The 21,202-nt window shown below is 44.9% G+C and overlaps 1 pseudogene; it reads left to right on the top strand.

Moving 5' to 3' along the window:
- Positions 1-9,149: 9,149 nt before the first annotated feature.
- LOC121835904 overlaps positions 9,150-21,202 on the top strand; it is a 29,814-nt pseudogene continuing 17,761 nt past the window's right edge.

Raw genomic sequence — 21,202 nt, 5'->3', positions numbered from 1 at the left:
CTTCACCTTCTGTACATCAGGATTACGTGATCTTATTATAGTACACACACATGTACTTTCCCAGGTTTTCTTCGTTGATCCGCACTTTTTTTTTTTTTTTGTTAATATGACCCTGAGCTTCGAGAATGCCCTCTCAACGCTAACACTGGACACTGGCGGGCTGAGGAGATGAAGCGCTGCCTGAGCGAAAATCGGCCAATCAACCAGTTGTGACCGCCAAAAGAGACACGGTGCGACGTCTTGTAGCTCAACACAACATGCAGAGCTTGCATCCAGTCTTCCTTACAACGAGTTTGAAAACAGGCTCGTACATGGCGAAGTCGTGGGGCATTTCAGACTTCAAGTTCCGATCGATGATGCGCACATTAAACCATGACGTCATGATGGCATCCGTGTATCTCATACATTCGGACACGTTTCGGTCGGCACTGTCGTTCCACTTTTTCGCCACGGCTGTGCGGTACGACTGGAAGGCCCAAAGTGACCTTTTCCGGTTAAAACAGAATTTTAGAAAATGAATTCGACGTACTTTTATCGGTTTTTATTGGTTTAAGTCGAAAATGGCGAACCCACAAACTGACCTTTTTCGTTTAAAACCGAATTTCTGAAAATGGATTCGGCGTATATTTTTATCGGTTTAAACCGAAAACTCCGAACCCTAATTATAATGAATCTCCTCTATGTCTGTGACGAATATGGCCGAGTGCTTTTGAAGCGGCCCAGTATTTCTTAAGTTATCGCTCTCCAAAGGTGGACTCAGATGGGAGAGGCCATTATGAGCGCACGACACTAGAGTACAGTGATCTAGAATAGTAGTGGAAAAATAGCCGGCCATTGTAGAACCTGTTAGGTAGCGCAGGTGTTCGATTCCGGAGCACTCCGGCCAGCGAAGTTCGCGGCAAGCGTAGCTATTTTTGATATTAGCGGTTCATTAGTGTGGTTTGTGTGTGCTTTATGCGTGTTTCAACGTTTGGATTTTGAGTTCGAAGCGAATTCGAAGCGAATAATGGTTTTGGCCGAATATTTTCGATTCGAATATCGAATAGTTTTTCCACGCCTTTTACTACCATTGCATAATGCTTAGACGAAAACCCAGCTAAACTTGTGAAGGTTGTTCCACTTGTTCATTTATAAGCTAAGTTTAATCTATCTATATTTATGAACTGTGACCTTATGGTCTGGAGTCTCGGGATGGCAAGTAAACGACGGATTTGACATAAAATGAATCCTATAGACCGACACGCGGGCTTGACGTCACGGAGCTGCGGCGGCGCTGCGATCGCGCCGGAGCCGGGGGGTGTGGGCAGAAGCGCGCACGTTTCGCATGGGCGTCATAGCATTTCAGCATGCCGCGAAGCTGTGTTGCCGTTAATCTCACCAAAATGTACAAGAAAAGTAGCGGAGTGAGTTTTTACAAGTTCCCGGCAGACTCTGAAAGGCATAAAAGGTGGATAATATCCTTGGATCGAAAAGAATGGGCGCCTCGCGCGAACGACCGTTTGTGCGGAAAACACTTTCTTGGAGGCAAGTGCGGCTTCCATTTCAATCTCCGTCCCGAGGCTTGCTTATGTCCAGGGAAACCGTTGTCTGATCGAGACCACCCGGATTTTGTTCCCACGGTGTTCGCGCACAACGCACCGGCCAAGCGCTCGTCGGAGGCTCGCTACGCCCGTGCTACCGAGCAGAAGGGGATCGGCGACAGAACGGCAGTGTTGTAGGCGTTACCGAAAAAAGTATCGAAATACGTTACTCGTTACTTGCAAATAAAAGGTACGCGTTACTGAGCTACGTTATCTAAAAATAAAAGGAACGCGTTACCGCTACCGATAAAAAGTAAGGCACGTCACTTCTGCGTTACTTTTTTAAATTATGATTTAACACATTTTACGGTTTTGACGATACAGGTCATATATCAAGCAGAAACTGAACATAACTACTTTATCTCTTTTTACGGTTTCACCTAAATACTTACGAGAAAAAACGCAAAGAAAAACATGGCTTGACGCCTAAAACACGGAAACAGTTGAAGTGTAATTTCTTTAAGACTTGGGAAGTAGTAACGACTAACGTAACTACGTTACTTGAAATAGTAACATAAGTACGTTACCCGTCACTGTGTCGAAAACGTAACGAGTAGGTTACTACGTTACTGAAAAAAGTAACGCGTTCCTGGTAACGCCGTTACTTGTAACCTGTTACCGCCAAGACTGCAGAACGGACAAACCTTTACTGGTTGTAATGCCTTGTGGTCACGAGGCTATGAAAAATATCATACCTTGACTTGAAGACGCTCGGTGTATGTATTTAATCAATTAATGAATACACACACTTCCGCAGACCCACAGTCTGCTGAGCCCGCCGGCAGTGCGGAAACCGACTCCATGTAATCGTAGGCCTCGAGAGACTTGTAGGCCTGCACCGTGTCGGGCGTGAACTGACTTGGCGAAAACTAAATAAACGACGACCTGAGCCGTCGAGTTCCGTGGCAGCAACTTTACGTCGGAAGTCCAGCACCTAGGCCTCGTTTACGACGCACGGATCCTCGTAGGCAACGCCGTCCAAGCACAGTTTGTTTCGATACCGCTACCGTTCAGGCTCGGGCAACGAGCTCAAATAGTCGGGCATAGCATACGACATACGTTATGAGGAAATACGACGCACAAATAAAGATACAAGCGTCCCTAGAACGTCAACAACGAGCGCACGCCATAGAGCGCAATGGCGAAAACACGGAGAGCCGGGCTGCTTTTGCCCACATAGCTACCGCGCATGCGCGGCCTTCCGGCCGTGTTGGTAAACAGAGCCGCTCCGCGTGTCGGTCTATAGAGATGTCCAACTCTACCCAATGGAGTTAATTTACAAATCTTGCTATCTTGCTATATAAAATATTCTTTCCTTAATCTGGAGTAAAAAAAAAGAATGACTCGTGCAGGTTGTAAGGGCATCTCTACGTAACATAGTATACTCTTTTATAACAATTTTAAAACCTTTACTAATTACGATATTAATAAGTTTCCATGCGTTTATCGCGGCGGGTTACCCCGTTGAGTGCGCTTCTTACGAAGCACCGGTGCGCTGCGGGGAAGCAACTCCCGCGGAGCTCGCTTTTGCGGGTATTGCTTCTCCGCAGCACACTGGTGCTTGGTAAGAAGCGCACTCAACGGGGCCAACCCGCCGCAGTCAATACTTCGAAAAACGCGAATTGTGCAGTTCTTCTCGAAGCGAATATCAAATAGTGTATTACTCGGAACTACTATTCGAAATATCGAATATTCTCATAACCCTAATAAATTGTTTAAAGCTTACTTCCACCATGTAGGGAAGACCGGGGTAACCAGTCTTGCATGCTGGCGCGTAGCGGTGCGCATCCATCTTCTTTCTTTTCGTTTTCATTGCTTAGCGACAAGACTCGAAACCATGTAGTCAGAATGCCAAGCACTTGACATTCACGAAAATAAATTGGGAAAACGACCATAGACACCACAGAAACCATCTGAGAACGTACGCGACGCCATATCCCATGTTACAGTAGCCATATGCCCTCCGGATTTCAACAACAGCGCCACTCGTGGCAGTCTACACTTCTGGCTTCACACGGCCGATGGGGTGCCGCCGGCACTTTTTCCACTGCCCCTACATTCTAGTTCACTGTATAACTAGAGCGCCGGCGTTAGAACGCGCGACTCGAGAGCGCTGCGACAGGACCGCGCTTGCCATTAGAGCGGACGTCACAAGAGCGCATGACCAGTAGAGCGCACGTCACGAGATTGATTACCTCGTCCGAAAAAGAAGCTTTATTGTACGCAAACACTTTAAAGCACACACAACCACTTGACGATCGGCTGGGTGCAGGAGCCGCGACTGAATGTTATTTCGAATGGTGAAGTTGTGTACATTAGGAAGCGACTTCCTACTCAACCATAACCACATTTTGCGAGTCCCAAGTTTGCGAAGCGCTGCTCAACGACGCAAGGTGCACCTCGCTAGAGTGTTTTTCTCTACTATACAAACTTGTGAAAGTAGTGGAAAGTCATCACTGGTGCCACTAACTTGAGCGCGTCGATGTCGTATTGGCGCTGACAGTGTTCACAAACACGTTATAAAAGTGCGTCACACACCGCTAACAAATAAATGCGCCCCGCAAACTCAATAATGAGCGGCCGCATCATCGACGTCAGCACTGAGCCGGCTCTGCCATTCGTGCCTTCCTTTTCTGGACAGCATCTCCGTCGCAGTGCACACCGATGTCGCGATCGCGGGGTACGGTAGAAGCCGGCCGTGTAGTTTCCGCGTCTTTTTTGTTGCGCGAGCGCTTGCTGCAGCCAAAGGCACCACCGTCAACCATAGCTCCGCTGCAAATCGCGGTCGCCTCAACCACCAGCATGGTCGGCACCGGAGTGCGACGTCATTCTGTGACGTAGGTGCAACCCATGTATAGTACTATGGTTTGTTTTAGGCTTCATCTAGCAGTCTGAAGGGTCTGGGAGATTTCGGTGTGCAGTTTTTGGTGTATGGTCGTTGAACACAAAGCGACGCAAAGAGTCACTTTTGTTCTCATTTTACGATTATTTCTTGCCCCAACTTCATACAAAAAGGTTATCTTCTCCCTTTGCTCGACTTTTTAGCAGACACCACCGCCCCACGGGGGCTAGAACTTGTGTCTTCTCGCCTCCGACCACGATTAATAAACTTGCACCCCCGTGTAGCGTCTTTTGGGAAGCCGGGATCAGGAACCGAAATTATATAATGAGACACAGCGCAAAAGGGACAGGACACAAAGTAGAAGGACACAGGACATACACTGTCCTTCTTCTAATTTGTGTCCTGTCCTTTTTGCGCTGTTTCTCATTATGTCGTTCAGCCAACCAGCCCAGCAAGGCATCCTGTTAAAGACCGTAATGATGCTCGACGATTCCTCAGGGGCGTTGCTAGCAGTGCCGCCTATAGGTCCCAGAGCAGTGAACACGCGCGTTTTGTAAATAAAAGAGGTTCACATTACCCTTTGTATATGATTATATTTCTTCAGAAGGCAGCTGGCCTCAGACTCTTACTTTATTACGTATACGACGACTCACCTGTGATACGTGGAACTATACGTGTAGATATAGTATTTGGGAGGGCTAGAAACTCGAGCTAAGTTACAGAAAGGGCATTCTTTTAGGAATATATTATTATCAAGCCGCACATGCGAATAATTTCATATGCTTATGCATGTTACATGCCTATCATCCAGACCAGAATCTTAATAAATATGTCCTAGACGTATATTCTAAGCTTTAGAATATTAAAGTATGCAATTGCCAGAAACGACGGGCCGTTTACACCGAAATATCCGTGTACCTTACGTCTTTTATGAACATGTTCTCATAGGATCACACAGGCAAATAATTACTTGATTAAGCCTATCGTATATTTTCATTAGGGGGAATAATATAGTCAAAATAAGACATCTTGACAATTACAGCCCTTATACTTTATGCGCCACTGCCGTTACAATATTTGAACAATCAAAGGCCCGAAGCGTGTATTTACACAGAAATCTCCATGCACCAAAAAGTCCTTGCACCGAAAAGTCCGTGCACCGAAATGTCGGCACCGAAACGACCTACACGCTGAAATGTTCGGATCCCCACTCTGAAGAATTCAACAGCCTTGCGAATAAAGACGGAAAAATTTGACTCTCCTTGTATTTTGATTAAATTTGTAAAACGCCAAGTATCCGAGTTTATCGGAGATTTAAGCCATAACTGCGGCGACCTGGCGGCTTCATAATATTATATAAAAACAAAACTTATGCAAACTTTCACAAGAGCGGTCGTTGAAACAGACGAACCACTACCCGATGTCCCCCGCGCTTGGAACTATTGTACTGAAGAAAAAAAAAAAAAAAAGAAAAAAGCAATACGGGATCGGAGGATTACGAGACGGAATGTCCAACGAGCCTGAATGTCCAACGAGACGAAAGATCCAATAATGGATATTCAGGCACGTTGGACATTCAGGCTCGTTGGACATTCCGTCTCGGTTGGATCTTTCGTCTCGATGGACATTCAGGCTCGTTGGACATTCCGTCTCGGTTGGATCTTTCGTCTCGATGGACATTCAGGCTCGTTGGACATTCCGTCTCGGTTGGATCTTTCGTCTCGTTGGACATTCAGGCACGTTGGACATTCCGTCTCGCCTGTCACGTGCTAGAATAATTTGCCCTCTTAAATGTACAGACTTGTGTGTATATTTAGTCCGCGTCCCTGCAGGAATTGCCGTAGATACATCATACTAAAATGTCGTGCCACAAAAGCCGACGTTGACGGACCGACAAAGAAACAGAGCAGACAGAAATATTATAATTTCATATATAGGAAGGCTTGATGGTTAGTTAGCTGAGTGACGATGCGCAGCTATGTACCAATCGGTTAAAGGTGTCGATTGTACGACGCCAAACGCCCCTTTGATATTAACAGTTCAAATGTTTGGAATATTCCGATGACATAGGTCAGCCAATTTGAAATATATAATAGGAATGCAAAGTACGGGTGTTCTAGTGGATCGCAATTGGCGGACGTCTATAAAAGCCCGGATTTAGAACCCCGGAATTTCTAGTTCAGTCCTCATCCCTGCCCGTTTCGATCTATAGATGAGCTACATACGGAGATCCGCATTGCAAACACATGACGGCCCGCCAGCGCCACTGACTATGCGCAGAGTCAATATTTAAGTTTTTAAAATGAGCTTTGGGAGCTGTGGGTGCGAGGCATCAAGAGTTTCCACAAGCGTAATTTCCCACAATAAAAAAAGATATATATATATATATATATTTTTTTTTTTTTTTTTTTAAATGAAATCTACATCTAACGCGCCTGTAAATGCATGGGGGTGGTGGCTAATGTGACCCGACAATTCCTGAGTAAATGCGGAACATTTGTGTGAATTTGAGAAATTTTTATTTTTGTTCGTGTATCTTTGGAACAGACAACTACTCACTGTACACTTCAGTCGTCAGTAGTTTACATACGCATCCATTTCCTACCAATAGGTTTGTATGTCAGTGAGTAGAGCGATAATACTAGTATCACACAGTACGCATTTTTTTTTTTTTGCATGGGACATGCATATAGTGCATGTCACATATAGTTGTTTTCAGAAGCCCATGTAATTTAACTGGCTTCTGGAAGCACTCCAAAGGTCGCCATTTTGTCGAGGTAGTTCATGACGTCTTGGTAAGTGGGAGCTTGACTGCTGATATAGGAAGCGAACGCATCAATCTCGGCGTGCAGCAGAAGGTTCACACCCGGATGTACTAATAGCCTGCATCATGTGCGAATATAGCAATAGATCGTTCCACGTGGCTGTCTATTCTTGTAGGGTACGCGTATTGCACCACGAATCTGGTCACTTCGTCGAAATTCGATTGGTCTCTGGACAACTGGAAGAAGGACAATTCGTCCCGATTCGCAGAATGAAGAATGGGGCGAAAGTTCCCGTTTGTCGAACTGTCGTAAAGAGTTGATTAGGGTTGGGTGTGTAGATTGCCGGTGACAGTGGGCGTCAACAGTGAGTGGGCACGGGAGCAGCGCGACGGCCGCAATGGCTTACAAACCTTGTTTCTTCGTACCTCAGGTCCTACTACCACTCCTGGCTTACTGCGCGTCCCGGTATAATGGTTTCGCCTTCGACTTCATCACCATGGATTCGCTGCCGCAAGTTCCAGTCGGCGATTTCCGCCGACATGATGACGTAAAGCAGGCCACCTGGATCTACGATTCGCCTCGCTTCATCAAAGAAAACCCATCGACATCGACGACGCCTGCAGCGCCAGATGTAAAAGGCTGGCAGTTCAGTGAATTCCAGTGTCGCCAGATTGGGCTATATATAGCCAAATTGGGCTACATTTTTTTCTAGTTGGCGTCAAAATTTCGAGCTTGGCTATGTGGCTATTTTTGGGCTATTTCTAAAAAGGCGGCGAACTTTTGTCGAACCTCAGGTTCGCCGTCGAATTTTGAGGTTCGACTAGTTAATTTTCGAACTTCTTATCAGTTTTGAAAAAAAATTCTTTCTCTTTCGGCCAGTCGAGAGGAGAGAGAGGAAGGAGAAAGGCTTCAAACTTCTAAAAGCTTCGAGGTTTTCACAATGCGCAGAGATGCAATGCTTGCAAAGTTGAAGCGGTCTCCCCTCACAGCCCACAGCGCACTGGAGGCCCGGTAGCTTGTCTTCTACCCGGACCTAGACTGAAATCTCCAAATGCTGCTTCGGTGCCTATTGTGAGAAAGCACCCAAGGTCGTAAAAATGAGAATTCCGCGCCATCAGTCACCTACCACAAACAAGAACAACAGAATCAGAAATAGCGTGAACCGGAATCTGCTTCTTTATTCTCTTCTTTTACTGTATGATCATATCCCCTCTAGGGCTTCACAATAAAGCTGTCTTTGTGTATTTTGTATTTCATAAAACCTATTTGTCTTTCTCCCAGAAACCACTTTTAGAAGATTTTTGGATCATTGTTTCTTATATTCCTAAGAAAGCTTGGGTTTACAATAACTCTAATTGGTTTAGGGTTCGTGGGTGAATCATCCACCTACCGCCGCCACCTCTTTCCGTAAGGTGGGACTGCGTTCATCTGGTGGACAAAAGAAATTCAAAGAAAACTATGTAGATATTGTTTGAAGTTAGTTTGGTTGAAGCAATGAGACTTCGTCCCTGTCGTTCTGTGTTTTGTCCCTTGTCCGTATCCCCAGTCTCGGGTTACAACTATGCTCAATGCTTAGTTTGGTTGTAACGTCGGTCTACACTACACAGCGCATTCCTATACATCCCGAATGATCCATTTGTGATGGAGTGAAAGTCTCCTGGCTATATAAGGCTGCCAGCACATCGAGGCCAGATGCAGATCGTCATTTTGTCACAACGTCTGCGTCAGCTATGGGCAAATGGGCGAAGTACTCGAGGTCCTACAAGAAGGAATGGGAGAGAGACCCAGATTTCTAAGATATGTGTGCCATGATAATCATTCGTTTATTTCATCGTATATATGTGTCCATTGCTTGCTTTTTGCCTCATTATTGAGCTTACATTTGGTTGAAATTAGATTGATCTGTGGTGGAATATTTCTATTGTGTGTGCAGATTGGCTGATGCAGTCATCGTCTGGAGACATGGCATATTGTCGCGTATGCAAGGCCGAGCTACGGTCACATGTGCAGGACCTGAAAGCCCACAAAACCAGGGCAAAACATCAAAGAAACATGCAGCTTGCTGCAGCAGCCATTCGACCTGGACCACTGGACAACTTCGTTGAGTTGGAGCTCCGGACCCAGAGCCAGCAAGCAAATCGCCAACTCAAGACGGTCGAGCTCCGCCTGGCTGCCCATGTTGCCGTCCACAGCTCGATCATGACGGCAGACCATCTGACTCCCTTGCTGAAGAACTGCTTCAAGGACTCTGTGACTGCGGCTGCCCTGTCTATGGGCCGCACGAAATGCACATCGCTCATTACCAAGGTACTTGGACCAACATTTAAAGAAATTATACTCAGTGACATGAAGGCGTGCAAGTACTCTCTTCTACTTGACGAGAGCACAGATGTGTCTGCCACTGGGTATTCACACGAGGGAGAAATCCCGGGGATTTCTCCCCGGCACGCGCATCCCACGACGAAAACGTCAGGCTTTGCGATGTGCAAAAGCCTCGCGTTTTCATCTCGTGATGCGCGCGTGTCGGGGAGAAATCCCCGGGATTTCTCCCTGGTGTGAATACCAACTAGCTGTCGTGTCGAGGCACTATTCTAGGAAAACAAACTCTTTTTGCACGTCATTCTTGGGCCTTGTACCAATTTACGACGCGACGTCTGGAGGCTTATTTTCGAGTTTAAGTAGGTTTCTTTCATCCTGTGACCTCGCTCTAGAAAATTGCGTTGGCATTGGCACTGACGGCGCTAGTGTTATGTGTGGGCGAAACAACAGCTGTTCACTCGCTTGAAAGAAGTTAACAGTGGCCTAATATTGGTTAGGTGCGTTTGTCACTCGTTGCACCTTGCGTGCAACAAAGCGGTTTCTGTTTTGCCCACACAAGTTGATTTTCTTGTACGTGAATGCTTCAACTGGTTCGCTCACTCGCCTAAACGGCAGCAGGAGTATCACGCTGTGTTCGCTGCCATCAATTCTGGTGACAGGCCTAAGAAGTTAGTCGGGCTGTCTGGCACGCGGTGGCTTAGTATTGCGGGCGCCATTCGTACGGTCCTTGACCAATGGGTAGAATTGAAGACTCATTTTGAGTTTGCAAAAACAACAGAGCGCTGCTATACAGCTAAAGTGCTTAGCGAGATGTTCAATGATGATCTTAACCTGCTGCTGTTGAAGTTCCTCAGCCCCATCATTGACGAGTTTGACCGCATGAACAAATTGTTTCAGAGCGAGAATCCGGACCCGTCCAAGTTGTACAGTGACTTGCTGTCGTTCGTGAAGTGTCTGATGTTGCGTGTCGTCTTGCCCAATCATGCGTCGCCCGGATCGGACTGGGGAGCGCACATCATGCACGTTAGAGCCTGTGACATGGGCGGAGTGTTTCGGGATAGTCTAGAGAGGTCCACTCTCTCTGAGGATGTTAAGACTGGGTTGTTAGAGCGATGTAGGCAGTTTCTTGTGGAATGTGTTAAATCAGTTCTCAAGCGATTCCCTTCAAATATGAGCGTTCTTGAGAACCTTCATCTTCTGCGGTGCAGCTCAATGGAGAACCTGCCGTTTCATGATTTTTTTAAAGCCTTTTCGAGCCTGATTCGATCAGCCGACGTCAGCTTAGTAGAGTCAGAGTACCGTCTCTTACAAATGAAACTGAAAGAGCTACAGGAAGAAACAGTTTGTAAGTTCTGGATTCGTGTGTCGAGTGAGACTGATTGCGCTGGAAACCGACTGTTCCCGATGTTGTCCGATGTTGCACTCGCTATGTTGACACTGCCTATGTCAAATGCAGCTGTTGAGCGCGTGTTCAGCCAAGTGACTCTTACAAAGACCGATCTGCGGAATCGGATGAGCATTGACACGCTGGAGAATGTCTTGCACGTAAAGTATGGTCTACGCAGCAACGGTAAATGCTGCTGCACGGATTTCCAACCGTCTGAGGGTTTTTTAGAGAAGTTCACTAGTGATGTCATGTACGCGAAAGAGTGCGAATCGTTTGATGACTGACAATGTGAAATGTTGGCAAAAATCTTTAATAAAAAAGATGTAGTTGTGTTTGGCTATTTTGGGCTATTTTTTGTTTAATGGTTTGGCTATATTTGGGCTATATCCCCCGGCCGTTTGGCGGTTTTTTGTTGGGACCATCTGGCAACACTGGTGAATTCTCCAGTGGGCACGGGAGCAGCGCGACGGCCGCAATGGCTTACAAACCTTGTTTCTTCGTACCTCAGGTGGGTATCCACATTCCTTTGAACCTAAAAAACAAAAACAAACGTTTGCTATTGCTGTTCCCGAGCCCACGGGTGTTTCTTAGTGTGATATTGGAGTACTTGAAAAATTGTCTTCTTTTATTGATGTCGGGTGACGTAGAGTCCAATCCCGGCCCTTTCACACGAACCACGTCGTCACAGTCCACCAAAGGAAAAACTAGCCAGCCCATGGTTAGTATGACAGAAGATAATACTGAGGGAGCGGTTGCACTGACCCAGGCAGAGCAAAACATAGAAATTTTGCGCATGTTGCGCGATCTTCAAAAGCAATCAGCTGAAATAGCAACAGGTAATCAGGAATTAAAACAAAGCATCACTGAAATTAGAAACGGTCAACAAAACATTGAATCTACGCTTACAAATATAGGCGGTAGATTAACAGCTGTCGAAGAGAAGCTAGAGGTGCTAGATAGTGTTGAAGTTGATTTGCGGAATACTTCCAACACGGTAGAAGGTCTTCAAAGACAAAACCAATTATTGCAGACTCGTATTAACGAACTAGAGGACAGGTCACGGCGTGACAATTTGATTTTCCACGGAATTCCTGATATTCAGGAAACGTGGCCACAAACAGAAGAAAAGGTATCAAACTTGTTGTCCAACTGGCTTGGTATTCAGCTAGCCTCGGTTGATATCGAACGCGCTCACCGTTTAGGAAAATTTTCCGGCTCAAGGTGCCGCCCCTTAATAATAAAATTTTCTAGTTTTAAAACAAAAGAAAAGGTACTTCAGGCCAAAGCTAAACTGAAAGAACACGACGTGAGTGTAACTGAGGATTTTTCACCCGCGACGCGCGAAGTACGGAGGAAGCTGACCGAATTTGCCAAAACGATGCCTAACAGTCCCTCCTTCCAGCTGAAATACAACAAACTGTCCGTTAATGGCAAATTATACACGTACGACCCTGTCTCCGATAAAATTTGTGAGTCACGACTTCCGATATCACAATCAGCTACTACCGATACACCAACAACTGTGCCCTCGGGACAACACGCTGCGTCATCCAGGCAACGTGATACGTCAGACACGTAGGGGTTACCGAGGGGCTGTGGTTATCGTGCATCCTTATCACAAGTCTCTATTTTATTTACTAATATCAGAAGCGTTGTCAGAAACCGCACCGAAATTTCTTCTGCTATTGATTCTTGCTCTGCCGATATTGTCGTGTTAACAGAGACATGGCTTAACAGTAACATTCGTGAAAATGAAATATTCGATTTGTCCAATCAATTTCATTTCTACAGACGAGATAGGGAAACGAGGCAAGGTGGTGGTGTACTAATAGCGATTAAAAAGGAATTTGAGTCATTCGCACTTCATATTGCGTCATGCTTAGAGATTATATGGGTGTCTGTAAAACTAGCTCATTGTAGAATGGTTGTCGGGGTTTGCTATCGCCCCCCGAATGATTCCTCTACCTTTGTTACTGAGCTCTATGATGCCATAAACATCGTTATCACACGGTACCCAACATCCCCTGTATTCTTGCTGGGTGATTTTAATTATCCAGGAATCAAATGGTCAACGTCCCCCCCTTCATTAAATTCGTCCTCGTTTGTTTGCCAGGAATTTATTGAGTTATGTTCATACTTTCACTTTACACAGATCATTTCCGAACCAACCAGAGTTACACCGACAAGTGCGAACCTGTTAGATTTGGTATTAACTACTTGTCCCGAGTTATGCTCAGAAGTAACATACATGCCGAAAATAAGTGATCACTCTCTACTAAATTTTTCTGTGACTATTCCTGTAAAAAAAGTTTTCTAATAGAACTAAAGTGATACGTAATTATCCTAATGCTGACTTTAACCAAATCAATGATGAACTGTTTTTATTTCTACAAGCGTTTCTAAACGGGTTCGAAGCACGCTCAGTTGAATATAATTGGAAGCTTCTAAAAACGAAGATGACAGAGCTTGCTAACCGTTTTATTCCAGTTCGTGTAATCTGTTATAATCCGCAAGCACCATGGTATAATTCATTTATCAGGCGCCTTTCCAATCGAAAAAAAACGCATGTATAGAAGTGCAAAAACGTCTAGTGACCAACATCGATGGTCTCTATATCGTACCTCGGCTGATGAATATAATTCTGCAGTCAAATCGGCGAAGGAAAATTTTCTAACCAACACATTACCAAATATGTTGCTGAACAATCCAAGAAAATTTTGGAATGTAGTGAACCCGGCTGATAGTTCGCGAATTGTACTAACGAATTTGGACGGTGAACCAATTGATGACAAACAGTGTTCAGATACGCTTAACAACATGTTTTCCAGCGCTTTTTCGTGTGTTTTTTCTGACGTTTTGCCTTCATTTAGTAACCCTGAGTATTTACCCATGTATCCTGTGCAGATTGAGACTGATGGTGTTGCCAAAATTATTGACTCTCTCAAACCTTTCTCCTCCTCTGGTGTTGACTGTATTACTCCCATGTTCCTAAAAAACACGAAAGCCTATACCTCTGTCGCCCTCGCTAAAATTTTTCAGCCATCCCTCAATTCTGGTGAGCTCCCGCAGGACTGGAAAATAGGGAGGGTGGTTCCCGTGCACAAATCTGGCGACAAGCACTCACCCTACAACTACAGACCCATATCAATCACTAGCGTTCCTTGCAAAATTCTAGAACACATACTTTTCTCCCATATCGCGAACTATCTGGAATCAAATTCTTTTTTTCACCGCGCACAGCACGGCTTTCGCAAATCTTTTTCGTGCGAGACACAACTGGCTTTATTCACCCATAAGTTGCAATCTATACTCGATAACCGATCATCCGCCGACTGTATATATCTGGATTTCGCGAAAGCATTTGATAAGGTATCTCACCAGCTCCTGCTACTAAAACTAAAAAAATAGGTATTGATATTAACATACTAAAATGGCTTGAATGCTTTCTCACACATCGTCAGCAATTTGTAACCGCGAATGAAGTCAGCTCTCTCCTTCACCCTGTAATATCTGGCGTACCCCAAGGTACTGTACTTGGGCCATTACTTTTCCTTGTCTATATTAACGATCTACCAAACTGTGTATCATCTTCGATTCATCTATTCGCAGATGATTGTGTTCTTTACCGGGAAATAACCTCTATCAATGACGTGCATGCACTTCAATCTGATATTGACGCTATCACTTCTTGGTGCAAAACGTGGCATATGACACTAAATGTTAACAAGTGCAAATTCATGCGAATCTCTCGTTGTTCCGCTAACTTACCTTCATATCACCTTGATAGTAGTCTACTCGAAAGTGTCGAATCATACAAGTATTTAGGCGCCCATATTACTTCTAATCTTAGCTGGCAAATTCACGTCGACTCCATTACTAACAAGGCTAACCGTATGCTTGGGTACCTAAAACGCAACTTTTACTCGGCCCCTACTTCTATTAAATTACTGTTCTACAAAACAATTGTGCGCTCACAACTAGAATATGCTTCAGCGATATGGGATCCTGGCATCGGAACTCTCGTTAATCAGTTGGAAATGATTCAAAATAACTCGGTTCGATTTATATATTCTAACTACCAACGAGCTGCTAGCGTATCCTCCATGAAATCTAACCTAGGTCTTTCTTCCCTAGCGTCACGACGCAAAAACGCACGACTTTGTTTGTTCCATAAAATTTTCCACCACACCACTTTACGCGGTGAACTGTTAATATCACCTTCATACATGTCGTCACGGATGGATCACCCACATAAAGTAGGAGTCATTTCATGCAACACTAATTCCTTTTTTTATTCCTTCATCCCACGTACGTCTAGTGACTGGAACCACCTTCCCTCTCTGATAGCCACTATTACTAATTATGATTTGTTTCAATCTGCCTTAAAAAATATATCTGATTGATTATTTAACTGTATTAGTAGAAGACGTTGTGTTTGCCGGTTTCAGGCTAGTGGACTATATAGTATCAAAGTGTATTAACCATTTGTAACCATTGTTTTTTTTGTTTTTTTTTCTTTCGTGTATGCTTTCCCAATTATTATTCCATTTTACTTATTGTATTTGCTGTACCACTCCCCTCTATAATGCTTCATGCCTTAAGGGTATTTATAAATAAAAAAAAAACAAAAAAAACAGTGTGACTTTCTTTTCAAAAAAGAGAGGATGACAAATTCAGCTATCAGAATTGGCAAGGGTCCGATAGTGAATCATACCCGGGTTATTCAAAATGATAAAAGTCGTGTTCTCTGTGAGTATGTTCACCCGCAACTCTAGCATTATGGAATTTGGGAAGACCGAGCAAGGGGTGGACCTCCTGATGCCGTGGACATATGTGCACTTGTAATGTACGCATATTAATAAATAACGGTCGCACTGTCGCAGCGGCTCTGTGACAGAGTTAGAACCAGTTGAAATCCGATCGCAGCCTTGGTATGCTACCTGGGCGCGTATCGGTGCGATTGCTGCATGCCACGTGACCAGGAAAGGCAGAAACGACGGAAGCCAACCCTAAAAAAGTATTGTAATAATTATTAATATTACCTACTAGTTGCTTAATACATGGTTCACTGCGACAGCAATCGCTTTGGTGGCCGAAGCATGCGAAACTAATCGTCGCGATAAGCGTCAACGCACAATCACCGGACAAAAGCTCACTAATTGAGGAGATTAGCTGCACAAAGGCTTAATGGGAGGAACGTTGTATTCTATCACTGATTTTGATATGAGGATCGAATTTTTGTTTCTGGGGACCGGGAAGTCCAATCAAAAATGTCAAAATCTTTCACGGTCGTTCTGTAAAAAAGAAGAAAACAAAAACTGCAATTTAGAGTAATTACACATACTACACCGACTGCACATAATAATAATTATAATACTCAAAATTCAATCAGGCGCTTTTCTCCCATGCGAGGGACATCATCTTTGCGGGACTAGGGACACGAATAAGAAAAATATAGCAACTCGTAGAATACGGAAAAACGGTGGCTGAGGACGCTCGTGGGTCCCACATTTGTTTCCGGTACAGAGGTACGACCTTCTAAAATCAAACGCGTGACAGGTTGTCAGTGGTCAACGAGTTCGGTCTTTGATGTTGTAGCATGTGTGACCTTTTAAACGTCTTTTTTTTTAAATTTTAGATATCATCTTTATATTTCGATATATAAAACGAACAATAAATGAATTGTTTTGGGGATTTTATGAAGTCTACAAAATATACGAGCATAATTTTAATTTCATTTTGGAGACTTTACAGAAGCAACGTCAGTGGGACAAGCTCAGCGGCATATCAAAATAGCCGTGCATCAAAAATCCCGGTACTGAAAAGCCCGGTGCCGAAGCGACCAAATACCGAAATGATCGCGCACCGATATCTCCGCACCGAAATGTCCGGTTCCCCATTTCATCGAACGCATTTTTCACCCGCCGTAACTATCAGTAATAATACAATTCAACAAAGAAATGTCTTCTAAATTCTTTGCAAGGTTCATTCTATATCCGTTGGATATTCAGACTCGTTGGACATTCAGCCTCGTTGGACATTCCGTCTCGGTTGGATCTTTCGTCTCGTTGGATATTCAGGCACGTTGGACATTCCGTCTCGGTTGGACCTTTCGTCTCGTTGGACATTCAGACTCGATGGACATTCCGTCTCGATTGGATCTTTCGTCTCGTTCTACATTTCGTCTCGCCTGTCACGTGACCGATTGGACATTCAGGCTCGTTGGACATTCAGTCTCGTTGGACATTCAGGCCATAAGTGGATCGGAGTGTGTGTGATTCATGCTGAAAGCGAGGAGATGGGGGAGGGGGGGGGGGAGGGAGGGAGGGAGGGGGAGCACTTATCGTTCTGCTTTGTTCTGTTATAACGTTATTGCCCCGTTCGAGGTTTTCGAAACGGACAATGTAGAGCCTGCTTGGGGAATTCCTCCGGGTCGCTGAGGTGGGGGCTTGATGGAAGTAGAACATCCGGACGCTACAGGCTGCTCCAGCCGATGCACTGCTGTGATGGTTTCATACGACTTCTCGCTCCGTGGGGCGCACCGCTGCACCAGATTCGAATGCCACGTGTCACTTCTTACTTAGTCACTTCCGATGTCTCGTCGTGGTATTGAGGTGCTCGAGGAGGAGGGCGAGGGGAGAGGAGGCTCCGCTGGGTCCTTCTTGTGTTTGGGTTTAATGTTTCAAGCCCAAGTCTGTAAATAACGGGGAGGCTTGGAAGTATGCTTTTCGAAAACCAGCCAGCTTCTTGGGTGAATCGTGATTGTTTTGAGACTGAGCTACGATCTATGTGCGTAATAAAATGTCCGAAAATATTTGTATCCTTCTTTTTATCCCTTTCATCGCCTCATCTAAAAATTTTGGTTTTCTCGTGCGTAAATGACATCTTCAAAACAATTGTGAGCTTGGATGTTCCCTACTTTAGACAAGCTTAGTAGCACAAGTGTGACACAAAATAGGCGGCGCACACCAAGTCACTGAGCCAGAAGCTTTCTGGTTGTCGCGGGGTAGTCAGCACTGCATACAGTGTCTGCGCGCTTGTGCTCATGGGACTTCCATTATATTGCCGGAGAGAAGCAGTTATTTTCTTGGTCCTGACATTTAATCGAAAACATGACAAAGAATATAGTTGTCCTTCCGATGAAAAACGAACTATTTCGGGAAACGAGAAACGATTTCCAAATACTATTTTAAACCATTCGAGTAAACGGCTTCGATGCAATGGCGTTTGATGCAATGGCGTTCGATGAAACGGCTTCGGTGAGACGGCGTTCGATGAAGTGTCCGGACCAAATCATCAGCATTAATTTGAAATACGAGTTCATCTTTCCTACCTTGCTCAGTCCACGGATAGAACCACCTCATCTGGTTGGTTGCTAATATCAATGACCTAACTTGATTATAAATGCAATCAGTGACGTTTTTGCGGTGGCCCATGACCTGCTTCTTTGTCTCTGTTTATTATTAGTAATTATTTGTTACAGATGTACAGACTATTTTGGCAGTGCATTTACCTTCAGCTCATGAGGGCGCATTCGATAAACCAATACAGAAAAGTAGTAATTGTGGTCGCGTTGTCAACTCTATCCCTCGCTTAATTATGTAGACAATGCGTAGGAAGAGACGCGTTGATAGCAAGATAAGGGGAGAAGTTTGGAGCATTGGGCGTTGTTTTTAAAAGCCGAAGATCTTGAAGATGCGTGAGAGATTTGCGGCAGGGGTATATGGAGACGGGGCTTTCGGGTTTGGATTATTTCTTAAACTCGTCATGGAATAGAGCAGAATCGTAAATGTCGCCGAGGAGTACTTTATTCTGTCAGGAAGACACGGCTTGCTTTTGTAAATAAACGACCGTTGAAACAGATAACAGACTTACACTGGATTCCCCGGTAGCTTCGAAGAGCCACGTTACGTTCTCCGCTCAAACCGTGACCCTGGACTTTTAAAATATGTGGAACAGAAGAACGATCAGATAGAAAAGCTACAAGGACCGAGTGTATCTCCGTTTCAGCATAACTTGGTAAACGGCGAAAGCTACGGTCCCCGTTGGCCAATCAGATCAACGGAGCGACGCACGAGCTCTCCGCGGGAGGATCGTGTTTCGATGGTACATCGTCAAGTGCTTTGCTCCCGTGCCCCGATTGGCTCATGAGGGTCGTAGCTCTATATCCTGTCTTCGGAGGACTGGTTCGCACAACACTTTTAACGCCTCGCCTTGTCCTGTGCGGAACGTACTATGTGATAATGGTTTTGTCCGGTTCGACATTCTGACAACATACAATGACATTTTTGTGAGCTGCTTGAAGATGTCTTCGGGGTAATCCGGGAAGTCAGACATACTGCATTGGCACAAGATTATGTTGCGTATATTCTGGGAAGGACCACAACGGACTCTGCTATACTACGTTTCACCTTATGTTGTACCGCAGCGAGGGCTAGAAGCGCGAGCTCATAGCGTTGGCAGCTGCCCTTGGTGCACGAGAGCTTGTGCCGCCGAAGTGTGCCATAGAGTAAGGAGCTCGCGCTTGTAGCCTTTCCTGCGGTACGACACAAGGTGAAACAGAGTATAGTCGTTCCAGCCAATGCAGCGCTGTGAGCGCTTCATTTGGCCTCGTGCTCCGCGTGTCCCCGCACTCAGCGCACGTCACGTGTCACATACTCAGAACTGACTTACCTCTGATGGCTCGTAGCGTCCGCTGCTGTCCATCTTAAGGTAAAACGGATCGTAACAGACTACGCGGTTTTGTGTTTGCGAATAACAGATCGCTTAGAGTGGTTCATTGGTAAATTCTGCTTGAGTTCAGCCTGAGCTCGCAAACTCTGGACACAATAAAACGATGTTGCGTAGAAATAAAAGCTTCTGAGAATGTCAGTATCGTGTCTTCTTTTTTAGAGCGCAGCTCTTAGGCGCCCATTTTCGGCTTGAGCGGCGTCGGCGTAACCGCGCGGTGCATTATGGGTAAATTTCCCCGCTAAATCTAGCGGAAAAATTTCCCCGCTAAATCTAGCGGAAAAAATTCCCCGCTAAATTTAGCGGGAAAACTACCCCACTAAATCTAGCTTGAAAAATTTCCCCGCTAAATCTAGCGGAAAATTTTCCCCGCTAAATGTAGCGGAAAAATTTCCCCGCTAAATCTAGCGGAAAAATTTTCCCGGTAAATCTGGCGGAAAAATTTCTCCGCTAAATCTAGCGGAAATATTTACCCGCTAGATTTAGCGGAAAAATTTCCCCGCTAAATCTGGCGGAAAAATTTCCCCGCTAAATCTAGCGCAAAAATTTCCCGCTAAATCTAGCGGAAAAATTTCTCTGGGGGTCGCGTGACCCCCGAGATCACGTGACACCCCAGGTCAAGTGACCCCCCCCCCCCCCCCGAGGTCACGTGACCCCACGTGATTTTGTGGAGAGTGTTACGTGACCTTGGGGGTCACGTGACCCCGCCAAGGTCACGTGACCTCAAGGGGGGTCACGTGACCTTTGTGGCCTTGGCTCCTCCTCCTCAAGAGCTGCACTCTAATTCGGCGTTACAGGGAGTTGTAATCGGCTTTCATTTTTTGTACTTGTAACTTTTGTTATTGCTTGGGACCGAGTTCGGCCCTGGAAGCTGTTTGCCGCACTGTAAATATTTCCTGTTATTAGCTAGTGCAATCACTTTTATGCAGCTGATAGGCCCTGCTGGGAAGAACATATCGGAAATAAATCAGTGCTATATCTTGAAAACATTGCCAGATAACAACTCACAAATATTGGGTAAAAATGTCAAAGCTGCCTAGTTCGTGTATTTTGAAGCGCTATATTTTGCATAAAGACAAAATAATGCAACATGTTGTTAATGGAACACCACGCGATATAATGTAAAATATCTTTCTCGAGAAAAAAAAACGGAAGTTTTCTTTCAATTGCACGCTGAAGTTGGGGAACTTTTCACATTGAAGCACGTTTGAAACGTTGTAAATATGTTCAGCTATAAACTCGAGTAAAAAAATATATATAGGTGATTTACCGTTCCGGGAAGAATATACGAAAAAAATTTCGGTGCTATACCTTGAAAATATTACGAGATATGCACTCGCAAATATCGGATACACATATCAAAGTAGCCAAGATTGCGCATTTTTGACGCGTGATGTATAACTTTCAGAACTCTATAAATATTAGTGGATATACGCTACTATTTCTACGAAATATTTTTCTTTTCTGCTTGTTACGTGCCGTCAAACTTTACACAAAGGGCAAAGTCCAAAGACCGCGGTTCTCGCCGTGAAACGGTCTTCATTTTGTTTGTTCCGAAATAGATTTTTTCTCTCAGAAA

The sequence above is a fragment of the Ixodes scapularis genome, unplaced genomic scaffold (assembly GCF_016920785.2).
Source record: "Ixodes scapularis isolate PalLabHiFi unplaced genomic scaffold, ASM1692078v2 PGA_scaffold1__304_contigs__length_218370807, whole genome shotgun sequence".
Lineage (NCBI taxonomy): Eukaryota > Metazoa > Arthropoda > Arachnida > Ixodida > Ixodidae > Ixodes > Ixodes scapularis.
The sequence above is the reverse complement of the archived record's forward strand: the minus strand, read 5'-3'. Positions and strand labels throughout refer to the sequence as shown.